Raw genomic sequence first — 15,390 nt, forward strand, 5'->3', positions numbered from 1 at the left:
CTTTGACGTTGTCAACCCATTTGAGGTATGTGGACACAAAGGGAAGAATTGGATCGTGATTGTGTATCGTTCCTGGATAGCTCAGTGGTAGAACGTTGGCGTGCTTAGTCTAAAGACCCGGGTTCGGTACCCGGTCCCGGAACAACTTTTCCCTTGAATGTTATTCACTCTCCCTTTCTATTAACTGGATAATTGAATAGCCGCCAGGACAAGGTTGTAACCCTCATTTGCCATGGTAGAATAATGGTTGTTAATGATGCACTATGTGTAATGTTTGTACCTACTCGTATTCAAATCAGAACACATGTCTGATTGTCAATCTTGCTCTAAAACATTAAAAGTATGTACGTACAGTATGTTTCCCCATCCCCTTTTTTTATAATATTGTATTTGCTAGTTACAACCTTATTCTGGGGGGCTATCCAATTATAGAAATCGGTACAGGATTTTTCTTCCCTAAATCCATGTTCAGTTTCGGGAATTATACTTACTTACAAATGGCTTTTAAGGAGCCCGCAGGTTCATTGCCTCCCTCACATAAGCCCGCCATCGGTCTCTATCCTGTGCAGTCTCTATCATCATATCCCACCTCTCTAAAATCCATTTTAATATTATCCTCCCACCTACGTCTCGGCCTCCCCAAAGGTATTTTTTCCCTCCGGCCTCCCAACCAACACTCTATATGCATTTTTGGATTCGCCCATACGTGCTACCCACCTCAAACGTCTGGATTTAATGTTCCTAATCATGGCAGGTGAAGAATACAATGCGTACAGTTCTGCGTTGTGTAACTTTCTCCATTCTCCTGTAACTTCATCCCTTTTAGCCCTAAATATTTTCCTAAGAACCTTATTTTCAAACACCCTTAATTTATGTTCCTCTCTCAAAGTGAGAGTCCAAGTTTCATAACCATACAGAACAACCGGTAATATAACTTTCTAACTTTCAGATGTTTTGACAGCAGACTAGATGACAAAAGCTTCTCAACCGAATAATAACACGCATTTCCCATATTTATTCTGCGTTTACTTCGGGAATTATTGATTTAAAAAAAATCAGCTGTGTATGACGTACAAAGACAAAGTATGTACTGGAAGAAAAGATTCGAACGAAGGAGTCAATCTATGATGAAGAATAACAAACCCAACCTATTGTTCACTTTCATCATATCGCTTTCACTTCGACGAACGGACGTGATTCTCTAGTCTCCTTTGCTTCTGTCTTTCAAGGGTTTTCATTCTGAAAATCCATATTTGAACTCTTTTCGGGATAAAATTAGATTGACACAGAGACGTATGAAGTCAGCACGATAATCCATTATCAGATATCAAATTGTGAAAGTCTAGCCGTCCATAATCTAGGAAATATTCGAATCCACGTGTGAAAGCTGTTTATTGACCGTTACATTTATTACGGTCGGCATGTGCCGTACTCGTAAGGTAAATTGCATGTGATCTGAACTAGTTTCCTGTATAACGTCACCCGCACGCTGAAGCTGCATTTGTAGATTTTACCGTTGCGTAAACAAGTGACAAACAACACTAAATAAATTGGTCTCTCACAGCTGAACGGTACAGCAACCCGATCCTCGTAACACGTGCGGCAGATGAACACGAGCTTCTTAATAAGAAAATGTAAACTGTCGTCAATCTGTATTTACTTTGTGTCCCTGGTCTCGGGGATTTTCATCATGTTCAGTATTTTACCACAGTCTAGTATATACAGTCACGAAGCTTGAGTTGTGAGGTTGCTAGGAACAATAGACTGTGCAGGTACTACTTCGCATTGTCTGTAATGAGACGATATTAGCGATCCTAGTTGTTAGCAACTATCTATGGCTGCATATTTACTACGTATTGAGCTTCGTGACTGTACAGTATATCCAGTGGCGTAGCATGAAATTTTGAGCAGGGGAAGCTAACTCAAGTTGTCTTTCATGCAATATGAGAAAACGTATTACAAAAATACAGTCTTAAAATAAATGGTAGTCAATTTCAAGTCAGCAGTTCGAAGATTGGTTGGAACATCGTAAGTAACACCAATAAGGCATGACCTCAAATGATACGTAGTAAAATATGATTTCACGGTTTACACATATATCTTTACAAATAGACACGTATACGTATAACATTAGCTCACTCCCTGTCATACTTAGAGAAATCACAATATTAGTATCATTACGTAAGTAGGCTATGCGTCTGTCTTTTGGTTGTGTCCTTCATTGACAGCAAAGGAGTCGGTCATTTCTTTTCTAAATCACACTTTTTTTCGTAAGTCAGTCTTGATAATACAATTGTCCTAAAAAATTAAAGTAAATTAGTGTCAGGAACTGTTATTTCGCTCATTATTTATTATATCAGCCACAATGCACACTAACACTTCAACTTAACACAACTGACGAAAAAGGATAACTCGGAAACTACTTATTTTAAATGTTAAAGCTAGCTTCTTGCGACTAGGGTAGTTTAGTTACAAAGGGATGGAAAATCTGCGGGGTGGATTACACAGAAGAAACCTGGAAGCTGGTGTGCGCAGGCTTCTTGTTTACTGCTGCATCACTAATCATCCTGAGCTGCCGCATCACAATATTTAACGCGTAAATATAAATTCTATTAAAATTAATAAATAATTTTGTCTATAAACTGCAGGTTTATTATGAAATTATTATTAACTGGGGAAGCTAAGCTTTTTAGCTTACATTGACGCTACGCCACTGGTATATACTAGACTGTGATTTTACTGTGTATTTTAACCAGATTTTTACTTGCTTTCTCGACACTTGGCGAGACTCCCGTTATGTGAGGCTAAACATCTCCGGATATCCGTTTGGCAGTGAGACTACGCAAGGCAAATATACATTTCCTCGGTGGAATTCGAATTTAAGACCGCCATTTCTAAAAAATCGGTAAAGCTGTGCGCCTTAGTCGTTGTGCATGCCGTTTGTTTTATGTACAGTAAAACCTCCCTAAAACGAAACGTTCCAGAATTTTTTTCCGTTTTCACAGGTTTTCGTTTTTCTTTTTTTTATTATCCAATTTAATAAACCCTATTTCACCCTGAGGTATATTAGGGTTATAGTTGGCATCAAAATACATATTCTATAACCAATAAACAATAATAAAATTATAATACAAAATTGTGGTCATTGTTACACTTCACATGAATTATGTACAAGAATGCACCTTAATGAAAGAATGGATCCTGTTAAAGATTAATGAGATGTTTGAGGAATAATCAATTCGAAGTTATACAAGAATGTCTAACCCTTTCAGAGTAAACACACGACCTAAAAAGATAATCATTAGTACATTAATATAACAAAGTTTCACTTTCACTTTCAAATTTATACTTAATTCATGAACAATGGAACAGTTAAGAGTAATAAAAGGATATTACAAGCAATGATTTACGGTTACAAGTTACATACGTGATTCAGGAACAGGTACAATAATTGAAATAATAGCACAAACAATGACTTATAACTAACGAAATTCTTGAAGGGCAATATATAATAGTAGGGGCAATACAAAAGATTTAAAAATAAATGTAAACAGTAAAGGAAGAGTAGAAAAATTGACTTAAAATTACACATTCTTTTTAAAGCAATAGGTAACAACAAATAGATACTAATAACAATAAACTGACTGTAGTTAGAGATTAAACACATTATTTTAAAAACAAACACGCAAAGGATCAATAGCTATTTTCCGGCATTATATACATGGACCATGTCTTTAATTCACATCTTTTGACATTACTTCGTACATTATTTTGTGTTTCAATCTATTTCAATTTGTTATTTTTCACTGTAACAGCAAAAATATGTTTCATAAAGCCTCAAGGCATTTCTCTATATTTATTGTATCATGGTACTCTTTGTCAATGGCAACCTGTAATGGTTATAGGAAGATATATATATATATATATATATATATATATATATATATATATATATATAAAATAGCTATTAAACATATTATTTTAGAAGCAATAAATAGCTATACTAAGAGATGGCTTATAATTTACGAATTAAATACATTATTTAGTAACAACAATTGGCACTAAGGAATTATTACAAGAAATGGCTCAAAATTAGAAACCAAATGCCTAATTAAAATAAAAATTAAAACCAATAGAACAATATTATAGTATGCGAAATTGAAGACTTACAGTTTCATTATACTTAATTAGAACTAATACGATTTTTTTTCCCCAGAATAATTTAACATTTTACAGTTTCACGAATATTCTATTCAAGAAGGACATGAAATAATTATATGATTTAGAGTTGGTAAGTATATTGGTTAACGGTTTGGTAAATGTATAATTTAAGGTGTTCAGTAGCAACTCAAGCTCATATCTTTCAGGTTTTCGTTTTACAAAGGGTTGAGTTTTGGCAAAGCTAAGAATAGACTACTGCAATATGCTGACTGTAGGAAGAACACAATGAAGAAATAATTCGAAATAAAAGTTACTATAGTACATGCAAAGTGAATTTTATTTTCATGATTATTAACTTACGTAATTTCAGCCTCTCCCTCTCTACCTCTCTCTGCGCCCTAGTTTCTTGGCCCCCACATTTCTTTTAAAGTGCATTGCCACGACTTTTTTTGAAGGGAACGTTGTAGGATTTCCTTCGCATCAATTCAGAGAGTGTAAATTACGCTCTGATCCATCGGTTGTGTAACTGAAGTTGTGTTTGATGGAAAATAGATTAACTTCACGTCAAACAAATCAATCCTTGGATGGCAGGTAGCAGTGTCTAAAAACAGTATGACCTTACGACCTTGACGTTTCATTGCTCCATTAAAATTATGAAGCCGCTTTTCCATGATAGAACAATGTCATCCAGGCTTTTTTTTTATTAAATCACACAGTTTTACTTTATTCGAACTGTTCTTAAACACTGAATTGCTTGTTAACACAATACTCAGAATAAACAAATGGAAATGTGAAACTAAATTGACACTACACTACAATTATTCACAGTTTCATTCTACTCACACTGTCCTTCATCACTGTATTGGCTGTTAGCATAAAACTGAGAATAAATGAAAGAAAATGCAAGAGGATTGGAAGAAGTAACGGTACAAAAGGTCAGTAATCTGCCCGGGTCCTTGACAATAAGCACAGAATAGTGACATGGTTAGAGAAGCTTCACCCCCAACGCCTGACAAAGAATGCGAAAGTCTTCCAGATCATTGAATGTACAGTCACACAAAAAATTATGTCATGCTTCGTACAATATTATCGCAAAATTAAAAATGGTTTGATAGAATTTAGCAACAGTTACGCTTAAAATTATCTGTTTTAGTCAGGTTTTTTACCTAAATTGTGCCCAAAAATGATTCCGTTTTCGCTTTAGGCAGTTTTCCGTTTTAAAGTATTATTTTGCATAGGAAATCATTCCGTTCCCAAATTGATTTTTCGTTTGTGCAGGTTTCCTGTCTATAGGAGGTACGTTTTAGCAAGGTTTTACTGTATTTCACAACAGCCGAATTTCCATTTTGGTTTATGAATTTAATTAAGACTTTGGCTGTGTTGAATGTGATTCCAAGGTTTTGGCAGCTGCAGCCGCGATACTTTGTTCCGAAATATTGGACGTTTCTATATATATCGAGGGCTATGAAGTGATATCTCGTATCTACAAATATGGTACTTTAGATTAACTACATTATTATTATTATGTTCACAAAATTTGACAGTAGAAGATCTTGGAAAACCGAAACATATATAAAAAGTTTGCCTATTTCGAGAGAAATTAATTTTTAAAACATTTTTAATTCACCTGAAAATTTACAGATACGAGATATCACTTCTTAGAAACCGATATATGAATCGGTTTGTGAAACCCAAACAGTCTCGCACCTTATTTCAATACAGAATCTTTAGGGGAATGGAACACTGAATTTGGGGTAAAATGATGCATTTTTGTGTTTCTGACGTGCAACATCTATATTCGATATATCTACACTAATAGAAAAAATGAAAGAATTTTGTGGAATGAAAATCCAACTTCGGTTTCCATGGAAATGTTTTTGTCATATCCAATAAAATTGCAATGTGTACGAGATCATTTGAAGTCCGCATAATATATACATAACCTACTTGAAAGGGTTTATTACTCTGTAGGGGAATTCCAATATTATTTAAAAAATTAGACAAGTGTACAATAAATTCGTAATTACAAAGTTGATGCATTATTATTATTATTATTATTATTATTATTTTTTATTATTATTATTATTATTATTATTATTACTTATTTACTTACTTACTTACTTACTGGCTATTAAGGAACCCTGAGGTTCATTGCCGCCCTCACATAAGCACGCCATTGGTCCCTATCCTGAGCAAGATTAATTCATTCTCTATCATCATATCCCACCTCCCTCAAATCCATTTTAATAGTATCCTCCCATCTATGTCTCGGCCTCCCTAAAGGTCTTTTTCCCTCCGGCTTCCCAACTAACACTCTATATGCATTTCTGATTCGCCCATACGTGCTACATGCCCTCCACATCTCAAACGTCTTGATTTAATGTTCCTAATTATGTCAGGTGAAGAATGCAATGCGTTCAGTTCTGTGTTGTGTAACTTTCTCCATTCTCCTGTAACTTCATCCCTCTTAGCCCCAAATATTTTCCTAAGCACCTTATTCTCAAACACCCTTAACCTATGTTGCTCTCTCAAAGTGAGAGTCCAAGTTTCAGAACCATAAAGAACAACCGGTAATATAACTGTTTTATAAATTCTATCTTTCAGATTTTTCGACAGCAGATTGGATGATAAAAGCTTCTCAATCGAATAATAACAGGCATTTATTATTATTATTATTATTATTATTATTATTATTATTATTATTATTATTATTATTATTATTATTATTATTAGCCTCTTCATTAGGCCTAGAGAGTAAAGTGTAGTCTATTTATTTTTCGTCGATTCCATTACCCTAATCCCTGTAGGGTAATACGTAATCATATGGATTCCCTCGAATCTCCTGTCAGTTTTTTATTCATAAAGTAACCCCTTCATCTCTACAGAGTACTATCCCAACCAGTTCAAGTCCATAGATAGAGTATTATGTGATACGACGTCATTTTTTGAAGTCCCGTACTTTATGTCCCAATTTTAAAATTCACGTATACGCTTCTTTTCCATTAATTGTATGACCTAGTACCCAGATGATAGTTTCATGACCTTTCGTCTATGTACAATTGAAGGGTTCAGAAGTATAGTGGGCCAAGCGCTATTTGCTAAAACCGTAGAAAACAAAGGTTAAAATGAAGTTATTACCATAATTCAATGGAAACATGTAGCAATTAATATAAAGTATACATATTTAAACTATAAATGATATGTCATTCTTCATTAAACTATGGTATTCACTTAACTTTAACTTTGCTTTCTCCGATTTTAATAAATGACGCTTGACCCACTATGGCTCTGAGCCTTTTGTTAAGGCTTTCCTGACTTCCATAAAACCAGAAGAATGTAGGCACTAGCGTCGTACATTTCAAGCGCTATGTTCGATTCAGGTTTGTCGAGTATGGCGAGAATTAGATCTGTCGTGTTTGTTTCACCTTGTTATAAAAATATTCGCTGTCCTTCACTCATATTTTAATCGCTGAAGAATTTTAGCAAATATTTTGTGATTAGTTTCCCGTGTGAAATAAGACGAAGTTTTTAATGTCTTGGTTGCCTCTCTCATGTTCGAACATTGTAGGACACTAGTAGGCACAAATGCTTGAAAAGATGCAGATGAAAATTATGTTAAAAATTAGATGTTTATTGAAAAGTACTCAGTACGAAACACTGTGTTATACCAGATCGTACGGTCTCCTCAGGCTTGGGACGTATACGCTGTTGTGTAAACATGTAATAATTGAAAATGTTAGCAGTAGATGGCAGCACTACCATTTTCATTGCGAGATAGATTTGAACTTTGATATCAACCTGGTGGTTTTTGTACTGTGTAAGCATAAGGTAAGTATTACATTGTGTAGAACTTTAGAAGCCTTCAACTAAATTTTTAGTCAGATGTAGACATTCAAATTTATTTATTTACTTATTTATTTATTTATTTATTTATTTATTTATTTACTTATTTATTTATTTATTTATTTATTCATTCATTCATTCAATAATTTATTTATTTTGCTAATAATTGTAACATAAAATATACTATATACAGAAAAACTTTAGCTCACCCCTGAAAGAGTAGAACTAATGCTCAGTTAATAATCGGACATTTACACTGTATAAGACAACAATCAGAATTATGTAATTTAATTAATTAATATAGATGTAGGAGATTTGTTACATTTTTCAGATAATGAGAATGGAATAATTATGGTTTTATTTTCGTTGACAGAAAGATAATTTATGTCAAACCATTTTTTTATTAATTTAAGTCCATTATTTGAATTATTATATGCATCATACCAGGTTTTTCCAACAAAAAATAAAACTGTGTCATCTACATAAGAATAATGAACATTATTGTATTGTTGTAAGTCAATTTCTAATAAGTCATTAATATATATCAAAAATGAAATAGGGCCTAGAACTGTGCCTTGGGGAACGCGTATATTAATAATTGAAGGTTCACTTGAATAATTGTTAATTTTCGTTATTTGAATTCTGTCGTTAAAATACGATTTTATGTATATAACTTTTCATATACTATATATATCATTATTAAATTTAATAGTAGTCTTGTCTATGCGGATGACGTGAATATGTTAGGAGAAAATACACAAACGATTAGGGAAAACGCGGAAATTTTACTTGAAGCAAGTAAAGCGATCGGTTTGGAAGTAAATCCCGGAAAGGCAAAGTATATGATTATGTCTCGTGCCCAGAATATTGTACGAAATGGAAATGTAAAAATTGGAGATTTATCCTTCGAAGAGGTGGAAAAATTCAAATATCTTGGAGCAACAGTAACAAATATAAATGACACTCGGGAGGAAATTAAACGCAGAATAAATATGGGAAATGCGTGTTATTATTCGGTTGAGAAGCTTTTATCATCCAGTCTGCTGTCAAAAAATCTGAAAGTTAGAATTTATAAAACAGTTATATTACCGGTTCTTCTGTATGGTTGTGAAACTTGGACTCTCACTCTGAGAGAGGAACATAGGTTAAGGGTGTTTGAGAATAAGGTGCTTAGGAAAATATTTGGGGCTAAGCGGGATGAAGTTACAGGAGTATGGAGAAAGTTACACAACGCAGAACTGCACGCATTGTATTCTTCACCTGACATAATTAGGAACATTAAATCCAGATGTTTGAGATGGGCAGGGCATGTAGCACGTATGGGCGAATCCAGAAATGCATATAGATTGTTAGTTGGGAGACCGGAGGGAAGAAGACCTTTAGGGAGGCCGAGACGTAGATGGGAGGATAATATTACAATGGATTTGAGGGAGGTGGGATATGATGATAGAGACTGGATTGGTCTTGCACAGGATAGGGACCGATGGCGTGCTTATGTGAGGGCGGCAATGAACCTCCGGGTTCCTTAAAAGCCATTTGTAAGTAAGTAAGTAAGTAAGTAGGCTAACTACAGCAGCCTTTATACATCATCTTCACTGCTTTATTTTTCAATGCGAATATACAATTCTGTTTCTTTACTACGTTCGTTACGCACAAAATTTCGACAATATGACTACATTTACTGTCCTTCCTTGGACAGTGATAGCGCCATCCATATTCACACTTCTGCCCGGGTTCTTGATTTTGCATTTCCTTTCACTTACTGCCAGGAATCAAACTCATGGACTGGTAGAGTTGAGCTTAAAAGATATTTTCAAGTATCTGTGACAACTGTGACTGTGACAATTAAATATCTGTGACTTTTGCCTGTGATTTTGTCACACCGATATTTTATATCGATAAGTAAGCACAATATGCATGAATTACACCGATATTTTGTCACACCGATAAAAATTAACAGGAAATATTGAAGAGCAGTGCAATGTGAATACGATTTCTCTATACACGCCACACATAAGTGGTATATATGGGAAAATCCAACAAATAACTTATGTGCATGTACTATTAACAAATAAATACTAATCTAACTGAACAGTAACATGTAAAAAGTTAACCTCATATACCAAGATGTTATATCGTAATTGATTGTAGATATAGAATCAATTGATAATTTTTTAATGTAGGTGGGTATGGAGAAATTGAGGTTATGTGATTATCCTAATCGTTTTAAAAATTGATCCTTTTTATTGTATATAATATAATGGATAAATTATTCTAAGTCGTGCATTAACATCATAATACGGAGTCATAATAAAAATTAACGAAACATAAGTATTCGGAAAAACAATGGAAAATAATTACAAAACAAAACGGTTGTTCAGACAGAATTTTACACAAGATAAAGTATTGGTAACCAATGGTATTATTATTTAATCGTGTAATCACTGTATCATTCATAATAAGATGGTGAAACTAGCGTTGAAGTAGTTTCGGCGATTTCGGATGTGAAAATCGTTGCATTTGTAAGGATTTTTTTTTTTTTTTTTTTGTGGAGAGACAGTTGCTTGGGTTAAACTAGCGCTGAGGTAGTTTCGGAAGTGAAAGTCGTCGACTTTGATTTTTTGAGGAGATGCAGTTGATCGTATATCCGAGGCATAACAAATACTAAACTAACCAAAGCTAACCTGTCACAGATTCGTATATGCAAGGTGTATATGCGTAGTACGAAGGGAACTACCTCAACGCTAGTTTAGTCGTTGATCGTATATGTCTAGGCATAATAAAAGCTTTAACCAACCAAACCTGACCTGTCACAGATTCGTATATGCAAGGTGTATAAGGGGAATACGAAGGAAACTATCTCAAAGTTAGTTTAGCCAAATAAGTTGCCCATCATTGTTGTCGGCTTGTGAGAAATGCTTCGAAAGTTCGGAAGAACATAACGTTCAGGGACACGGAGTGAATTAACATGATTTACGTTTGATGCTCCTTATTTTCAAATGTAATTAATTATCCCATTTATGTGTAAGTGTAGGCCTATTTTAAAAGTGTGCAAGGGCAATGAGAACGATTTGATGGCGCAGTGTCTGCTAGATGTCAATCTTTTTGGAATTTAAAAAATTGACAATTTTTGCTAACTACCCCATAGTATTATATTTAAAAGTTGAAAATTACTTGCAAGTTGATTATTTTAACAATATCAAGATAAAAATCACTAAATATCAAGTTTAGAGCATTGATTAGGCCTATTAATTGGGGTGAAATAACACCCCACACAAGTACCAATGTTAGGCAGTGGCGTATACTGGTTAAAGGGTTTGGGCTACCGCTGACCCTATTATTACACAAAATATATCTAACAATTACTTTAATTTTAATTACTATGGTAAAACTAATAATACAAAATTATTACATTATGTTATATTATAAACTTTTTCTTTTGTAATTTCCTTGGGCTACCGCCGGTAGCCCCGGTAGCCGCAAAATACGCCCCTTATGTTAGGAAGCACTGTGCGATTTCATAAGAGTTAATAACAATAAACAACATACTGGTAAAGAACTTATTACAAAAATAATTTTATTTTAAGTTTAATTATTTTAATTAATACTACCCTGCACGGTTCGTGTTGGAGCTATACATTAAAACTGGATCATACATAAATGAGAGAAGTACAGGACGGTAAAGTTATTAAAATAATGTAGGCTCCTGTGACTAGCCTATTCTGTTTGTAATTAATAGTATAACTAAAAAAAAATTATTGTTACTGCGTAAAAATTGGGTGGAAAATACTTACACATTAATATCAATTCACAGTAATATGAAAATGTGAAGATCTCGGGGAATACATAAAATATTTATAAAGCATATATACAGACTAAATATGAAAACAAAATGTTAGATTCATGATTATATTACTATAATGCCGCTAATTACTTTGCAACACATCATCACTTTGAAAAAAATAATATTGAACAAAATGTCACGAAAAAATAATCAAATACCACCGCCTGATTGCTGTTATTGTATCATGCGCATGCGCAAACTCACGACGTAGAGGAGAAAATATCAGTCACAGACGTTGCAACGGTCATAAAGTACTGAATAGTGAATACGGAGCAGATTTCGATAGCGATATTTTGTCACAGATATTTCGCGTCATCAGTCACAGGTTCATCTGTGACAAAAAAATACCTGTGACAAAATATCGGTTTGTGAAATATCGGCCATCTCTATGGACTGGTTTGTTGAAATTGAAAGTCGTAATAATTCGGCGGATCTCTCTGTCACATACGGCTTCACTAATGCTTTGTCCAAATCTAGAAGTAAATGTTCTAATATCTGGATTCACAGAGGGAGTTGATTGCTGCTATGTCTATTACATTGTGGAAACCTGGGCCAACGTTTAGTTTTATTCGGTGTCAAATATTCTCTTGCATGGTGTCAACTGCGCTCTTTGTTGTTCTGACATGACAGTTTACAGAGAAGGGGGAACAGTGTTGTCATGTTGCCCATCTTTCGTGTAAGCGAGCGCGCTGCCGATAGAGTGCAGTAATGAACGGTTGACATGACACATACATTTCTAATCAATTTGTTGAACACTAGGTATTAAAATGTATGTACATTATTATTTTTATTAGTCTATAATAATAATAATAATAATAATAATAATAATAATAATAATAATAAAGATAATAATAATAATAATAATAATAATAAGTAGTAGTAGTAGTAGTAGTAGTAGTAGTAGTAGTAGTAGTAGTAGTAGTACCGGTATTCTTCAATGTAATACCGTTAGAAAAGCGTCAAAAGGACTGTAAACTGTAAAAACAGATTTAAATTTAATACGAAGCCTTTACTTTTATGAGTGTCGGTATTCTTCAATGTACAGATGCCTCAAACTAGCAAGCTGTCTCGTTCGCGCAGGCGAATAGAGCACTTCTCCCCTACCACTGTCCGCCTACTGCTGTGCACTGTGGACTAGAACGGTACAGCTCAGTTCTAATGACAGTTGAGAAGGCTGCATAGGGAGGGTACATCTTGAATACATTGTCAAGAGGTCAACTTTTCAGATAATATCACTATACCTGGGGATCGGAGCCTAGGTGGGCCCCCTCCGTTAGCTCTACTACTTCCCCTCTCCAGGCAGCTTCCTAGTTTGAGGCATCTGTAATGTTGTTAGAAAGACGTTGAAAAAATGGTAAACTAAAAAATATTTATGATTAAAAATCTGCACGGCCTTTTTCTTTTCCAATATCGATAACAGTGCTCTTATTAATTTTAACACAGGCAGCAGTTCTCATTACGACTTGCGCCAAAGGTAAAAGAGGCCCACCATTATCTTTTTCCGTCTCAAAATACTCTCTTACATAACCCACCATCTCTCGCGCTTGACTCTTTAACGGGGCACCTTGTAAAATATTCTTTGTTCTCCGTCTGTCTTTCCTTCCTTCCGACATTGCACAAGTCACCTGTTTAGAAACTCTCGCAGAAACTAGAAAACGCACACTAGCCACACACTCCACCAATGACAACGAAGATAATACGTGTAATATAATTTAAACACAATAATTATCGATACACTAAAACAATTATACAACTAAATCATATTTTTAATTCACACAAAGCACGCGCTAAAGTCATTCCAGGCATTGTATTCGCCACTAGGCCGTGGTATTCACGTGCAACTTGTAAGCATAGACACGGCAACACCGTCCCGTTACCATGGTTACGCGTCTCTCGTGATTGGTTGATTCGAATGGTTGCCATGGTAACATGTTAAAGACGCCATTTGTCAGGTCGGAAGTTGTTTTGGACAGACCATAGGTGACCGATGTGGCGATATTCGCGAAACAAGCTGTAATCAGCTGCAATGTATATTGTTGCTGGGCTAGTTAATAGTTTTATTAATTAGTGCTATGATAAATTGCCAGGGTTTATACGTGCTGTTTATAATTGCTACAATTACAGCATTACAAATTGCTCCAAATCGTACTTTCGATTTCCTTGGGATCATAAAACGTGAGACAACAAAATTCTTTATTCGGCCTAATGCCTTTGTCTCTGTGTTGATAGAACAATAAAAATTAGCTTTTTTATTTAGCCCTAATAAGTGAATAGAAGTTAAAATGTATTAGAAATTTTAAGGTTTTATCAAATTAAGTTTTATTTGTTGTTTACATGCCTTTACTAATTATTACAACCATCAGATTACTACCAATTTTATCTTTGCAGTTGTCAGCAATGCGTTTAAAGCAGTATTTCTCATAATATGCAGTTTTGATATAAAATAATGTAACATTAAATACTATTTAACAGTTCTTAAGTGTCTCATATATTATTCCATATCAGTACCTCACGTTTTAAACAATAGTTCCATTCCTGCAATGTTAATATTTATCATTACGATGTTTGGTGGTGGACGTAATTCCACGTCGCTCCGCTAGATGTCAGGTCTGTGATATTTCGCACTCTCGTCAACGCTACAAGTATACACTGTCCGGTCTTATTACAGTAAGGTATTTGCTGTGACGTCTTTTGAAAGACAAAAGTAGACGACAGTTTCTGATTTATGGGACTGTAATAAGTCTGATATGTCCCTCATTTTTTCTTAGGGTCTCACACAGTGTTAGGTCTTGAGAAAGTAGAAAGAAACTTAAAAGAGCGAAATTATTAAACTAACGATTTCAACAAATCATCACGCACCAAAGTCTCGCATATGACACTTTGGATATTGTAAGGCATTTTCGAATGAACGGAGCGCATTTTGAACATAAGGAACTTTGTGATTAATAAAAAAAAAGTCAATGTTATAAATTTATCACAAAGACAACGTATGAAACGGTAACTTACGCTGCTTCAATTTCGCCTTGCTATGCAGGCAACTTCTTCACCACAACTGTAGTGCGGGAGAGTTGCAGGAAGGTTAGGGTTTCTCATTTTGCGCGTGACTTTTTTTGAGACGACAAAAGCAGAGTTCCATGCTTTCTTTACTTCGGCACTAGAATGAGATGGTGTAGTGGCACCATACTTATATTTTACTGCAATTTTTAATCAAATTGAAAACATATCATACAGTGTGACACCAAGTTACTTGTCAAATGTAATGCATTATTCTATTTGCAACGACTGTCTTTAGTACGCGCTCGGTTATGTGTGTGTGAGTACGTGCGTGCGTGTCATGTTCGCGCAACAATAGCTCAAGTCGCGTTATATACAGTATGTTCTAGGTTTATACTAGAAAATGTCTTGTTGTTCAAATAATTTACTGTAAAATGTTACACTTTGGTCTGTGTGTGAGTATAGTTGAGCACTTCTTTCGCATAAACGACGTGTAGACGTAATTATAGTACGTATCAGTAAAAAAACCGATAAGCCAAAAAATTCTA

The sequence above is a fragment of the Periplaneta americana genome, chromosome 1 (genome assembly GCF_040183065.1).
Source record: "Periplaneta americana isolate PAMFEO1 chromosome 1, P.americana_PAMFEO1_priV1, whole genome shotgun sequence".
In the NCBI taxonomy this organism is placed as follows: domain Eukaryota; kingdom Metazoa; phylum Arthropoda; class Insecta; order Blattodea; family Blattidae; genus Periplaneta; species Periplaneta americana.